This window comes from Ambystoma mexicanum, chromosome 4q, assembly GCF_040938575.1.
Source record: "Ambystoma mexicanum isolate Mex_15411 chromosome 4q, UKY_AmexF1_1, whole genome shotgun sequence".
NCBI classification, from domain to species: domain Eukaryota; kingdom Metazoa; phylum Chordata; class Amphibia; order Caudata; family Ambystomatidae; genus Ambystoma; species Ambystoma mexicanum.
In genome coordinates this window covers 729,125,962-729,141,820 of record NC_090928.1, presented here as the reverse complement: position 1 = coordinate 729,141,820, position 15,859 = coordinate 729,125,962, and positions in this window count along the sequence as shown.

Genomic DNA, 15,859 nt, shown 5'->3' with positions numbered 1-15,859 from the left:
ACCAGAGGGACACTGCACATACGCAGACTCTGTGAAGACCCAACACCCTCCCCAGGATATCTTACAATGCGCATCTTACAATATTCAATCCTAAATTCAATAGCATCACTTTGTACCCTGATGTTCTCTGTGTGGTCAGTGTACTCTTTGGTTTCTGCAGTATCTCAAAGAGGGCGTGCTCCACGTACAAAGTGGTTGACCCCATCGTTACTGCAGCTGCCAAAGCTTGTTGGCATGGATAATGTCCTTTCTTCACGGGGTCCAGCTGCCCACTGTAGTAAGCTATTGGCTTATGGCCTATGCCTGTTCTTTGGGTTAGTACTACCTTCATCACTGTACCTCAGTGTGTGCGAACAAGAATAATTCCTTTTTGTAGTCTGGGATCCCTAACACTGGGGCTGTGAATATTGCTTCCTTTAGTTCATCGAATGCTTCACTCATCTCAGTGGTCCATGTAAGTGTCCTGTTTCCCTACTGTGCTTCCTTCAGGGCACACAATAGTGGCCTTGTATATGTGCTGTAGTCAAAGACCCATGCTCTGCAGTAGTTGCATAACCACAAGTACGGTTGCATTTCCCTAACTGTCGTGGGTTTAGGTGTTTTGAGTATTGTCTCTGCTCTCTGTGTGGTGATCTGTCACCCATTTTGGGATATCGTCTGTCCAATGAACAGCACCTCTTCCTGACAGTACTGTAATTTGGCCTTGTCCACCTTGAACCCTTTGTCAGCTAGCACCATCAGCATGGGTACTGAGTCCTTTCTACAATGATGTTCTGTCTCACTGCAAATCAAAATGTAATCTACATACTGTAAAACTGTGCTTTCAGTCTGTATGTTGCTCAGCTCCATCAGTATTACTCTGCTAAAGATAGATGGTGACTCGCAGTACCCCTGTGAGAGCCGAGTATGTTTCCACTTCTGGTTTCTATACATAAAGCTGGTCAGGTCTTGAGAGTCTGGGTGGAGTGGTACTGAGAAGAATGCGTTCTTCAAGTCAATGACTGTTAAACAGACAGCTTCCGCTGGAATGCTGCACGAAACTGTTGCTGGATTTGCAACTAAAGGATATTCTGCTTCTACAATATGGTTAAGAGGCCTTAAATCCTGTATAAAACGCCCTGACCCTCCCTTCGTCTTGCACACGGGGTACACCACTACGTTACACAGGGATTCTGATGGTACCAGGATGCCACTTTAAATTAGTGCTGTGGTGGTGTAATAAATGCTCTAATCTGCTTCCTTTGTTAGGGGGTACTGTTTCACTCTTGCCAAAATCGCTCCTTGTTTCAGCTTGATCTTCACTCCTCCTATGCTCTTTATGCATCCCACGTCATAAGGAATTGTGGTCCATAGAGTGCTCGGTACTTTGGCCATGTCTTCCTCCCAGAATGAGGGCAGCGCCTCCAGTGCCATCGCCATTTTCTGTGGCACCTCTCTTAAGTGTATTTGTAACCAGTACATTACACTCATCTCGAACACTATCTCTAGTTCCTGTCTCTCCTTAAATAGTTTGTCGTCTGTCAATGTGGTTGACCTTCACCCTTCTGCAACTGGGATTATTTCTCTCCATGCTCACCCTGTGTCATCAATCACGTGCAATGCAATCCAGTCCTCCTTTGTCACCGCTACCTCTATGTCTATGGGCACTATTGTTCCTACTGGCTTGTCCAGTGGTTTTTCTGGCCTAAATAGGTACTCATTTGGTACTCATCACATTTTCCCTGCAATGCCTGGAAGCCATGAAATGGCGATGTCAGTTCCATACTGGAGCATGTCTGGGTCCACTGGCACCCCCCTATGTATCGTGCGTCCACAATATGCTTGAACAATTTGTCTTACATTTAGCATGTTTATGCCTGGTGTTGAGCACACTATGCCCTTGTCTGTGAATGAGATGGTCATGTTTAGTCTGCTCATAATGTCTCATCCCAGTATGTTTACATGTGCCTGTCGAGAGTAAAGTAAAGGCAGTGATAGATTGTGATCTCCTATAAAAAGTGAAATATTGTCTGTAAAAGGAACCACTTCCCAAGCCCCAGAGAATCCTTGAATGTTCATAGTATCGCCTGACAATGTAAATGCTGCGTCCATAAGGCATGACCTAGTCACCCCAGTGTCAACAAGAAAGGAAAATGTTTTGTCACCTATCGCTACCCATATGAAAGGTTCCTCCTCAGGGTTGGGTGTGATCGACAGGATTGGACACATCAAGTTCGTCTTTGGGCTGTCCTATTGAGGATACAGGGACAACCCATTCCCCAGTCTGACAGGAACTGTCGCTACTGTGTCTAAGTATGCTGGTGCATCATTGTCTTATATCTGTACTAATTACTGAGTGGTCCCTCAAATTTGCGATGCTTGTAAATACTGCGGTACCAATGCTAACATCTGTGGTACCTGCATTTGTGTCAGTGTTGCTTGCGTGTGTGCTTCTGGCGCTTCTTGATATGTGCCCTGCATCTGTCCTTGCTGCTGCTGGTCCTGTGCATAATAATCATCCTGATCCCCTTGAGGTGGCTGTTGGCCTTGGCCTCCCCAATTCTGTTGCATCCCTGTGGACCGACATACCCTTAAGATGGGTCCTATCTGCCCACAGGTCAAACACTGTGGTTGCTCCCTCTCTTGCCCTTGGAAACCCCCTGTAAAGTCCCATGAGTTCTGCTGCATCTGTTTCCCATATCCCGAAACCCCCTAGATTGTGATGCTTCTGTAGCCTGAGGCCACATCCTCTCTGTTGGCCCCCCATTCCTCGGAACCATTGTTGTGGGCCACCCTGCCCCATGTACCCTCCTCCCATGGGTTGTGCGAACTGCTTTAGTTGTGATTGTTGCTGCTGCTGCGCTTGTGTGGTGGGGCTGATTATGATGCCCCTTCCATCGCATACTTCGATAGTTTATTCTGTACTAGTTTTGCGTCATCTGCCTTCCTGTCCTCTTCCTTTTCTTAACCTTCTCCTGCCATAGTCTACAATGGTGAACTATTGTGAGCTGTATCTCTGGCCATTCTTTCACCTCCATCCCTACTAACTTCCTTAGACACTTCTGCACTGCTTCTGGGTGCCCCTGTACTAGTATATGATAGAATATTGCTAAAGTTCTAATCTCAAGGTTCTCGAGTTTCAAGGCACCAAAGCTCTTGAACCTCCTCAATGTACTCCACAGGATCTTTATCTTCCCTCATTTTGCATGACGCAATGGCCTGATGTCTGACATGTCTGGGTATTGTGTCCTCAATGCTTGCCACACTGCCGCCTTGCAGTTTTCAAATGGCGATCCATCATGAGCTCTGTTTTGTGTTGTCACCCTTGGGAACTCCACCCCTTCCATACGTCATCAGCTGCATCTACCATGATCGATACTAATAGGTCCTTTACATCACCCACTGCTAGCCTATGGCCAGCTGTCATTTTCTCCATCTCATAAATCCACTTCCTAGCTCCTGCACCCAACAATGGTAACCTACATTTCACATTCTCCTTGCCTGTGTGTTTCCATGGCACATACTGAGGTCGCACCCCTCCTCTCTCTAATAAGGGCATCTGTGTGAATGCTTCTTCCTCCTCATGTATCCTTCTGGTCAGCATCACTTGACAGTCTCCCCCTCGCTCTCTATTCCTGCGCATACATCTATTTGTTCTAATTTGGGCACTCTCCTGTTGTCTTCATACACTTTAGTCAATCATCCCCTGGAACAAGCGATGGCTGTCTCCCCTCTCCTTCGCCCTGGGAGATCCCTTAGCCTATTGATATAGGTGCTATGTGAAGTGCAAAAGTCATTCGACTGCTGTACCTGCTCCTCCGAGTAGCCCCCTCCTTCTCCCTGTATATGCATTGTAAGTTTGCATGACACCTGTTTGTCTGTCCCCGTCTCTGCTGACTGGGATTGAAACTGCTACCCCATGTCGTCCCCACTGTATTTGTCCTCATTTTCAGATCCCATGTCCATGTTGCTACAGAAATCGTCTGCAAAACTTTTCCTCCTCCCTGCTTCGTTCCCTAGCTTACCTTTCCACATTCTCTTCCCTTCATCTTTCCCTGTCCTTGCACTCTAATATCACTTCCCTATCCTTGTACCTCCTATCTTCCTCGTCCATTATCTCTGCCCAATCTGTTACTTCACTGCTCCTCTTCAGCCCTTCTATCGCCTCTGTCACCCCTTCTGCCTCTCCATTTGTCTTCCCTTGAAGTTTCAAGAGTACCAGTGCTGCTATCCATTAGTTTGTGGTTATGCCCTCGAGCTCTTCCTTCGCGCCCTTGCTGCTCCTCACTGCTCGCTTTGCTGCCTTATGCCTTTCGGCTTCTCTTCCTTTGTTTATGGTGGTGGTTTATATATTGGATTTGAATACCCATCTACTGCCCCGAGGTTCCGCATTAGGTACATTCCCTGCTCGTAGTCTGTATCATCGGATGCTATACTTGGAGGGGTAAGGGGAGGTTCAGAGGGATGGGTCCATGGGTCCATCATCTCCTGCTGACTTAGCATCCACTGAAGCCTCACAGCACCCCCCTCGCCCTCCTGGAACATGTGCCATAGCTCAAATATTGCCATGCGCTTGGTCAGTTCCATCCCCTTATAAGCACCCTCTATGTGTGTCAGTAGTGATTGCTGCATATATTTGGAGAAGCTTCCACAAGGGGGCCATGGTTTTTGTTAACTTCCCCTCTGTACTTTTAGACCATTCTATGCTATATTTACAGATTTTCCCCTGTAAGGTGGTAATGTCTTACACAAGTGCTGAAGGGGCGCGTCCCCCCGCACTTGCCCTGATACATCTTTCAATACCTTTACCTGACCTCAAGTCAAGAATGTCGCCAGTCCTCTGTTAAGGGGGAAAGGCACAATATAATAATGATACTTTTCAATTTCTACGAGCCTCTCAAGCTCCACAACTTAACAAGTGTGACCTGCACACCTCCCCTCCTTCACACTCGTTGCCTCCTCAGGCACACCCACAATCTTGCGCATGCGCCTTCCACATACCTCTGCTGATTCACCTCGTCTGCCAATCCCAAGTTTCCAATACTAGCTTCTCACCTTCTGAAGCTCTCTGTGTCCTATATGAAAACCTAAGGGTGACGTAGCTAACCTAACAGAGTAATATAGGAAGATCAAACACTGCATACACACTTCAATTGCCTGTAACTCCCAAACCAGACAAAACCTCACAGCTGCCTTCCTGCACTCCAGGCGGTGTATACCAATATTCTCTTATGATCGAACTGCACACGCAGCGTCGACTTAATGAGTCTGCTCACTTTCTGCAATTTAGGCCCGCTCCTTTGCTGACCCTTATGGGGATACCGTCATCTATGACCCGAGCTAAAATACCCAACCCACAGGAATACCAATATTTACATATCTTCTGTCATCCGTGCCCTCTAGTCAATAGTCTAGGTCATTCACCAGAACCTTTTACCTCTAAGACCGAATGTGCCCTAAACATAGAAAAAGTACTTTTAACTTTGCTCCTGTCCTATTCACCAGAACGTTTTACCTCTAAGACCTAATGTGCCGTAAACATAGAAAAAGTACTTCTACCTCCGCTCCCGTCCTACTTACTTTGACGATACTAGACAATACTTTGACAATACTCGATTATATTAGACACTACTCCACAATACTCAACACCCTACCTTACACCCACAGTTGCCATTGGACTGGGCCAATACTTACACTATGTTATTTTCTGACACTGCTCAGTTGCCGGCTCCTCCTTAAGGTACTCACCTGCCCGTCTCGGTCTGCCTAGACAACCCACTGACTTCGGGCAGGATGATTCAAAAGGGGCTCCTGACGGCCTTTACAAAGGCACGCGTTTTCCAGTCTTCTCGAAATATCAGAGGGTCCTGCAGCTTCTCAGGTTTGGCGGCGAAGGAGACAACATGGTGACAAGCTGGCACAGCCAACCATCACCTCTGCTACTAACTTGTTGGGAAGAACTCCCAGGTATTCATATTTACTGCAGCTGGTGTCTTTGGTGTCCAGGGAAAGGAATGTCATCCGTATCTTGTGGCCTTGGCTGCGGGTCTTGTCTCACACACCTTGCTCTTTGTCCAGCCTGAATTCAGTTCAGCTTGGCTCTTGATGAGAGGACTGTGGCCTGCTGTAATTTTCCTAAACCATTGTAATGCAGTTTCTACAGTGTTCATGCTATACTACATTCTCCATAGGTTAGTCACACTTGTTTCTGTCAGGTCCTATAGGTGCACCTGCAGTTCCATAGGGTTATTTGCATTTAAGCATCTGCAAGCTTTGCTCAGGATCTCTTGCTTCCTGCGGTTTCTGCATTGCTGCATTTGGCTATTGACAAAAATAATAAATGAAGGACGGTATGTGCATGTGTCTGTCCTCTACCTATAGAACTGTACGCTTGTGTTCTTCATGTATTCAAGTGCGTGTTTGTGTCCCGAAGTGCAGATGGCACATGGACTTCATGTCTAACGCAGCTATGTCGTGGTGTCTCTAATGACGTCAGCAAGATGGCTTCTTGGTGCTTTTAATCGAGACTGTCAATTGAGGTGTCCTTGGTTATGGCCTGGGGCTCTTCGTCCACACTGGGGTACAATCGTACCGCACTTGGTCTGTAGGGCTGGTTGAGCGTGTATGGCTGGCTGGGCGGGTATCTCTCGACATACTTGTCAATCATTGTCCCACTGGGAATTGGTCCAAAATAGAATGGGTAATTGCAGTATTTACTGACCTTTTTCCACGTAATGAATTTCGCAGGAGGGGAGGACATGGTAGGCTTCCCCATCCCTCTTCAGTGCCAGCATCAAATGTTCATGCAGCCATTAATTCGTAGGATTTTATTTGGATCTGCCTGTTTTAGCACCTGCTAAAAGGAGGAAGACTGTGAAGCATTCCATTGCAAATGCCTCCTGCAGCATACATTGCAGGAGACATTTACTTCTTAGCATTACAAAGTGTAAAACATGTCTGTTAACCTGGATCTGCCTGGTTTAATACACATTTTCTGAACTTCATAGTGCTAATGATTAAAATGACACAAAGGGGATCAAAGTGTGCAGCAGTGCACATGTTTGTGGTCCTCTCTGTACAATTTATACATTTTCGAAAATAACACCCATCGTGCAATATTTTAGGGCTCAACAAATCAGGGAATACTACGCTGGTCGCACTCCTTAAAACTCCAGATGAAATACCATTTGGGTACCTAGATAATACATGTGGTTAACTGGGTAGATGTCAAAATATCAATATTTACAAAGGCATGCATGGGGGCAAGGATTCTGAAATACATACCAACATATGTCTCATGGACTCTTAGAAAGATATTGACACATACCAATATACGCTACATATGGCTCTACAGCAGTATGCACATGATACACTAATGGCAGATTTGGAAAAGACAGGAAAGTGTTCCCCTGGGGCTATCAAATGGATCCACTCATTTCTGTCCGCAAGAGTGTCAGCTGTCCACTGGGGGAGGATCTGTCAGATTATGCTCCAATCTCTTTTGGAGTTCGACAGGGAGCAGGTTTGTCCCCTGCCCTTTCTATCTCTATATTAACACTATGTGTGATCTATTGGAGGATTTGAATATCCGTTTGACCAAATATGCTGATGATACTCAGCTTCTGTTGAGTTTGGACTGAAACTATGAATAGGATTCGGCGAAATTGAATGGCGTCTTTAAAACTGTAAAACAGTGGATGGCGGAACACTGGCTGTGTCTGAATGATGCTAAATCAGAGTTGTTGCTTTTCAGCTTACCCCCACAGAGATCCAAACTAGATGAACAAAGATACACTGAATGTGTGCGTGATGGATGGGTTATCTAAACTGAGTGTAAAGTTAATACACTGGGCACAGTTTTTGATTGTAATGTTAGCACAGATGCACGCGTGAACAACATATCCCATAACACACAATATCATTTGAAACTCTGGCTAGTGCAACTATTCTCTTGAGGATGGATTACTGTAATGCCCTTTTGGGTGGTGCGTCTAAAAATAATCTACACACCTTACCAGTGGTTCAAAACAATGCTCTGCGCATTATAGTCCTCACTCACCAAGTCGTGTACGCCACTGCCCCAGAATACATAAAATGTTCAAGCAACACTTTGCTGCTAAGCTGCCCACGACCCAAACAGATGAAAGCAAATGGGAAATCATTCCTGTATATTGCACCCTCCCTTTGGAATATGCTTCTGATGAACATACGCTTGGATTGTAACGTGGCTTCATTTTGAATGGGATTGAAAACGCTTCTGTTTGAATAATTATCAACATATCTTCACATTTTCATAGCACTCTAGCCTCAGTGTAACCTGTTTTGTTCTGTGTGTTTTATGTCTTCACACCCTGATGGCTGGTGGATTTTTGGCGTGTAATAAAACCATATTAAATTAAATAAATGCTTTCAAATGTCCGATAAAATAAAATGACAGTACCTCAGTAAGTCCGTAGTCACTGAAAGGACAGCAATCATGTATGTGTACAATAACTCCCTGCTCTGAAGTATTCCTCCTGAAACTGGCAAGTTGCAAACACCAGAATAAAATAAAATCAACTCCCAATTCAGTGTTCCCCCATGTCTACATCCCTGCTGAAAAACTAAATCCAGGTATAATGTATAACGCTCAGTCCAGTACATCATAATGTCACAATTATCTTCCAGTCATTTACTCACAGTGCAGTATTTTCAAATGTCAACAATTAACACTAGTGATGTATCTGCCTGTCGTTGATAAAGTGCGGCAACATCCCAACATGTTAACAATCACTGAAAGGGAAATAACCCAGTGTTTTGGCCAAAAAAACATTAATTGTAACGTCCAACATATTTTGTGGACATTTTTCCCTAGGCAATCATCTTAGGCCTTTGGTGATCACAGCATGGACGACATAGGCAAGAGATTGAAGCAAACTAAGTTAAATGCTGTGTGGTCACACCACACAGTAATGCGTATTGGTTTAGAGTGATATATTGAGAACACTTATGATCACAAAACTTGAATTTTATAATCACACATATAATACAATAAAAGACACAGAGGAGAGCAGATGCAATGGCCAAAGCATGTTGGAAAGGAAGCTATCCTTCATCAGGGTTCAGCTAGTAGAGAACATATGGAAACAAGGATTACAGAAAACCGGGAAATATGAGAACAAAAATACAATTTAGATTCCAACATGTAGTACTAGGTGGACAATAACACCTGTCTCATATAAAGTATAGCATCCATGGTCAGGTAGGTCAACGCCATAGCGTCTGATGTGGCATACCACTCAAAACTGCTCACTGCAGCTAGACCTTTTCTGACAGAACAAAACTGCCTCACCATTGCCAGGGCTATAATTGGGTCTCGGCTTAATTATTAAAACACCCTCTTGGCTGGCACGTCTGTAAAAAACATTAGAAAACTGCAGACCATCCAAAAAAATGCCCTGAGGGGGGCAACTGGCAAATCCAATAGGGACCACATTTCAGCTACCAGGAAAAAGGTCCACTGGCTCCCATTCAAAGAATGTATCATTATTAAAACCCTTGCCCTTACCCACAACTTTCTCCATAACAATGCCCCACTGTACCTCACCCAGAGGATTGCCAGACCCTCACGGATTGGCCTGCTAGAACCTTATCACCATTCCTAGGACCCTTAGGACCCGTGCAGGAGGTTCCAGCTTCCCGGTCATCGCCGCTACCAACTGGAACTCCCTCCCCCCGCATTTAAGATGCATTGATTCACACACAGCCTTCAGGAAATCTGTCAAAACACTACTATTTGTATAAATTGCCCACTCTGGTTCTGCTGGACATAAATTACCTTAACTATGCTTCTAAACATTAAACCTGTACCTGCATTCTGTACCTTGTTATGCCTTCGCTCCGTGTAACCATGAGCCAAGTCTTCCTTTTGTAACTAATACACTGTAAGCCGTCCTCGTGTAACTTAGAGACTGTTGCCTTTGTACTCGAGCTACATTAGACACTGTTGCCTTTGTACTCGAGCTACATTATGCATGCCTGTAACCACTCTTCTAATGTATTATTTATTATAACTCATTCACCCATGTACTTATTACTGCTCCTTGGTTGATCTCGCTCCCTGTAACCATGAGCAAAGCCCTCCACCTGTAACTAAGCGCCTCGATGCCTTTGGGCTGTAGTGCGCTTCACAAATATAATTTATTTTTTTAAATCCACTTCTAAGAAAGAAGGAAAATAAACACAATAAACCATCAGTAACACCACGAATCTCAGGAAAGGCTAAAACTCGTAGACACACAAAATAAAGGTATCTGTCTCTTGGGCATGAAAGAAAGTCAGCCTCTGCGTGGGAGGGAGAGTGAGAGTAAAGTATATACTTAAAAGATAATGTTCTACAAGCATGGTAAGTCACAAAATTAGGTATAAAGGTAGAATAAGTACTCATACTTAATAGGACGACAAGTGCTAGTACCTGTATGTAGTTACAGAGTTAAAGGAGAGGTATCCAAAAGGATAAACCAACAAAAAGGAAGAAAAAAGGAAATCAGAGGAGTACTATCGTATATCGTAATGTAAGTCAATGCAAATAAGTCCAGGGGACTTACCAGTAGTCAAGTAGGAGGTCAAAAGCCTGCTGTATAAAGATACTGCGGTTGCGTGATAGCAAGGAAGAATGAACCAGCAGTAATAAAGCATCAACGAGACACGACAACGTCATCACATACTAGCGCAACAACGTTACTGAGTTTAACGTCATAGGTAGAGTGCAAACAAGAAGGTCAGAATGGTATCAAATGGAAACATAAAGATCGTGCGATGATGTCATCATGCCAAATAATGATGACATCATCTTGTGTGACGTAACACGAATATGAGCTTATAAGATAAACAAAGGGTATATAAAAGCAAGAGAAAAAGACAAGAAAGTAAACCAACCAGTTTGAACAATGTAAATATGGAAAAGTACCACATCTATTAACCACTTTTTTCTTAGATGTGTTATGTTATGTTATGTTATGCTTATATAGCAGACCAACCACCGACATGGACATTCTGGCACAGAAGTGAGTAAAGAAAAAAGAAAAAATAGGAATGTCTGGAATAGAAATGTTTTTAGAATGTGTCGAAACAAAAAATACTGTGCAGTGGAGCGAAGAGATAGTGGTAGTTTATTCCAAAGATGTGCACCCATCACTGAGAGTCAACGGCCACCTAGTCTAACCCGTTTAAAGAAGGGAACCGTGATCAATAAAGCATCGGAGGACTGTGGTAAACATACAGGAGTGCAATGAATAAACTTGTGTTGCAAATATTCAGGGCCCATACGGTAGAAAGCCTGATGCACCAAGCAAAGAATTTTAAACTCAATACGCTTGGAAAACGGATAGCGAGTTAAGCCTTAGAAGAACAGGAGAAATGTCTGCATGAAGAGGAGTAGCTTTTGCTGTTCGAGCAGCAGAGGTTCGCAAGATCTGAAGATGGTGTAACAGATACAGGTTGAGATGAATAGAGTGAATTACAATAATCCAAAATTCCAGATATCGAAGAAGATACTACAGGAGGATGAAGATGGGTCGGAAGAAAAGGCAGAATTTTACGCAATAACTTAAGTTTAAAATAGCCTCTGTGACACACAGGTTTGTGCCTCAGTGGACAGAGAAGCCGAAAACCGAAAACCAAGGCTTTTCATGGTGTCTACAATTTTGGGCAAAGGGCCCAAGGAGGAAGGCCAAAAGGCTGATGTGCAGAGCGAGGCTGAAGAAGGAGGCCCGAGTAGTAGAACCTTGGTTTTGTCTCCGTTTAGACGCAACCAGTTGTCACTCATCCAAAAATTGATTGTGTGTATACAGGAGCGACAACGCTCAGCGGTATCCTCCTGGGCAAGATCAAGACGCATGAGAATCTGCATATCGTTTGCATATCTAAAGCACTGAAACCCAAAAAAATGAACGAGAAAGACCAGAGGTTGAAAATATACATTAAACAATGAAGTAGTAGCTTACATAAAGTATGATTATGTTGAAAGGTGAAGACAGGAGAGTATGCAAACAAATGTTTGAGATTGGTGTCAGTGGCAATGACGTTCCAATGTTTGGAAATATTCTCCTGATTTTATTACTCTGTACAGGGTATGTCGAGACAAAGGTCAGGTCAGGACTGTTCTTTCTGGTCTGTTTAGTCAGGGTAGATTCTCTAGGTTTGGAAGATACTTTCTCATTCAAAGATAAAATCGCATCATCTTTGTGACCACGCTGTTGACATTTGTTTATCATTCTGTCAAGTTCCGTTCTACATTGCTCATCGTCGCTAACTATACTCTTCACCTGGAGGATCTGGCTACATGGAAAGTTTCTGATTAGTTTATGTGTATGGAAGCTTAACCTGTGTAACATATTATTTCTATCAGTCAGTTTTCTGTATATATTGTTTTGAAAACCATCAGTCTGGGGTGCAACTAAAACATCAAGAACGTGTATTGAGGGAGAGCCAGTCTCCATGGTAAACTGTATCCTAGGGTTGATAATGTTGAGATAGCCTATAAAGTCATGGAAGGATGTCACAGGGTCATTCCAGACACCAAAGATTTCATCAATAAAACAGCCCCAGTATCTGAGATACTTATGCCAAATTTGGTGTTGTAGCACATGATCGGTTTCATACAAAGGTGCCATAGTGGCACCCATAAATGTCCTATTAGTCAGTGGGTAGAATCCTTTGTTATAACTGAAGTATGTGTTCTTGGAAATAAATTCCAATAAGGTAAGGATGAGTTTCTTGCTAGCACCTATGTATCCCTCTTTCAACAACAATCATTCAACTTCCTCAAAGCCCATGTTATGAGGGATGCTGATGTAAAAGCTCTTAACATCTATGATGAAGAGTATATTATCGGGTTCAAACTCTATGCTAGAAATGGAAGTTAGAAAATGGGTGGTATTCTTAATGTACATGCTGCTCTTCTGTACCAGAGACTGGAGGAAGTCATCAATATAAATGCCCAGGAGCTGTTAAAGCCCAATGGTAGCCACCAGTATAGGTCATCCAGGGGGGTTGATAAGTTCTTTTTGAATCTTGGGAAGGAGGTAGAAAGATAGAATACTGGGATGAAAATGAAAGAGGAATGTCTTGGTTCTGTCGGTAATCCACCCTTGTTCCTCTGCTTCATCAAGAATAGATTTGAAATAAATTGTTAAGGATATCTGATGTAGGATATTTATCTAGGAGCATGTATGTAGTCAGATCGCTAGGTTGCTTTATGGATTCCACATTGGGATCAGTGGTATTCCAAATGAAGAGTGTGCCTGCCTTATCAGCTGGTTGTATGGTGATGTGGGAATCCCCATACAGAGACCAAACCAGCTCTAATTAATTCCTCTTAAGATTGGTATGTTAAGAGGTCTGAAAGATATTTGTTTAAATCAGCAAGACATACTTTCTCAAGTGTATCTAGATTCGGGATAGAGATAGGAAGCATGAATTTGCTTTTGGCTTTGAATTCAATGTATGTTTCTTCTTCATCTGTAGAAATCACAGTGGTGTCAACTGTAGTTTACATGTCTGAAAAAGAAAGCATAATTTGAGCTTGAGGATACAATGAAATAGATCAGCCTGAGTACTGAATAGATTGAAAATTAAGGTAGGAACAAAATATTTCTGTAATGTGGGAATCTCTTTAGTAGTGCATGTTCTGTTGGATACGTTGATCACTAGGTGCTCTTGTTCTGCAACCTGTATTGTGTTCTGAAATGGCATACTGTATCTGTGCCCCTTAATGGTCTTTTTCCTAAAAAATCTTCCTGACCGGTTACGTCTGATCTATCCCGCTTTCTTGTGGTATGGGTTAGTTACCAGCTCAGGCCCCCAGGGTGCTGATATTGACAATGCTCTCACTGTCCAGGCTGGAGGGGTTGAATGAAGCACTGCTATTGATTTTGTGTGCTGTTGCTTTAAATTTGTCCATCCAAGTGTAAACCTTGTCATGTATATAATCATAGGTGTCCCTCTTGAACTTTTTGAACTTCTTCTGTTGTAACTCTGATCGATAGAAGTCTAGTTTAGTATGGATGTCAATAAGTGTCTGGCCTCAGCAGAGCGGCTTAACTTTTTCACCAATCTTTGCAGTCAAGCTTTAAGTTCCTGGTTCCAACCCCAACAAAATATAGCTAGTCACATGTGCATTAATAAGATAAACAGTTTATGCCTGATCTCCGAGTGGTAGATGGTATATGCAAAATATTACAAATCAAGTGGAGGAAATGCAAGACTCTACAAATTTAGAGTGAAGAAAAGAGACCTGAGCCAAGCAATGCAGCAACAAGATGCATTAATGGTCTCGTTGTGAGTGTGGCATTGATGTCCTATGGGATTTCGGAATGTAAGTAACATAATCAGATAGTTAATAAATCAACTTATAATGAGGCCCTAAATTGAATAAGCAATACTTCCTCTATGTTATGCCACAAAGATTTACCAACTTAATAGTGAGTGGAGTCCACAGTTTCTCTATCACAAGAATGGATTAATAAAGTGGTTACACTCTGGAACCAGCAAATCTCATAACAGTGTTAAGGGAATGGTCAACCCCCACACGTTTTCTTCATGAACCCTCAGTACAGCCACTCAGCACCTCAATGAATAGCAAAGTGTGTTTTCTACAGAGCACCAACCTTCTTTGCCATGGCCATTTTCTGGTAACAGGCAGTCACACACAGGCAAGTTACCATAGTCTGCTCTGGCAGTTCGTAAGCAGCAAATGAAATTTTGAGCAAGTAGTTCAAGCTGAGGCAATGTCATGCTTGGCTAGTGCAGTGTGGTGGCAAACAGGTTAGAACACGCCATAGGGCAATTCGAGGTGGTAAAGTGCCAACAGCAGCGTCAGAGGGTATTGTGGGTTTGAAGACGCTGAATGGCATTGAATCCCAGCTCAGATTGATTTCACAGTAGGAATGCAGGTTTCATGACTGTCTTTGTCCTCTGTTTGCTGAGTCCCAATTCAGGGGCCCAAGGATAAGGTTTGGACCTTGTTCTCGTTCTTCCAAGCGCTAGGGAGTTCGGGCCACAACTTCAGGAGTCCTGCTACGAGGTGGAGTCCTGGGGACTGTTGTGGCTGGCAGAGAAGCAGGTCTTGCCCCAGCAGCAGGTCATCCGCATTGGTCCCCAGGGAGGCTTAGAGGAAAGAGCTTGCCTCTGCTTTGGACCCTCAGTCTTTCCCTCACTGGTGGAGGGCTTTGGAGAGATCAGTTCTCCCAGCAGAGGTCCAATGAATTCTTGCTCAGGTTTATGTTCAAGAGGGAATCAAAGAAGTGGTGAGAGACCCCTTCTTTTAAAAGTAAATGTCCACAGGTGATTGGACAAAGATAGCCTGCCTTAGTGGTCCAGTCCCTGCTCTTGATATGAATTAAAAGTTGCTATAGTGTATGATCAAAATATTATGCAGTGGTATGTAATACTTATGATGGAATGTAAATAATCTATATTATATTGACTGGACTAGATTGATGTTTAACGAGTGTTGGTACAGCAGCAGCAAGTAATCTCAGTCAGTGTGGGACATCCCCTCTTTATAAATTCCTCCAATTTTTTAATCTCTGCACTGAAATGTTGGCTTCATATACAGAGCAATTTCCTCTTTTATATCCTAAAACCTCATTCGTATGTCTTTCGATGTCATCTAGCTGAACGGCACAGTTATGTAGCCTTTCTGGATCAGCAGAATATTGATTGGGAATACGTGTAGGACCGTGCCATGCATCTTGGTATGTGTACTGCTGGCACATCTGATGATGATATAATATGGCATTTTATTAACAAAAGAACATTCTTGACAATTAAAAAAGTACTTTAAGAATAAACAGAAAGAGCAATATCACAATTCTAAATACATTTAACTCCAGACTTG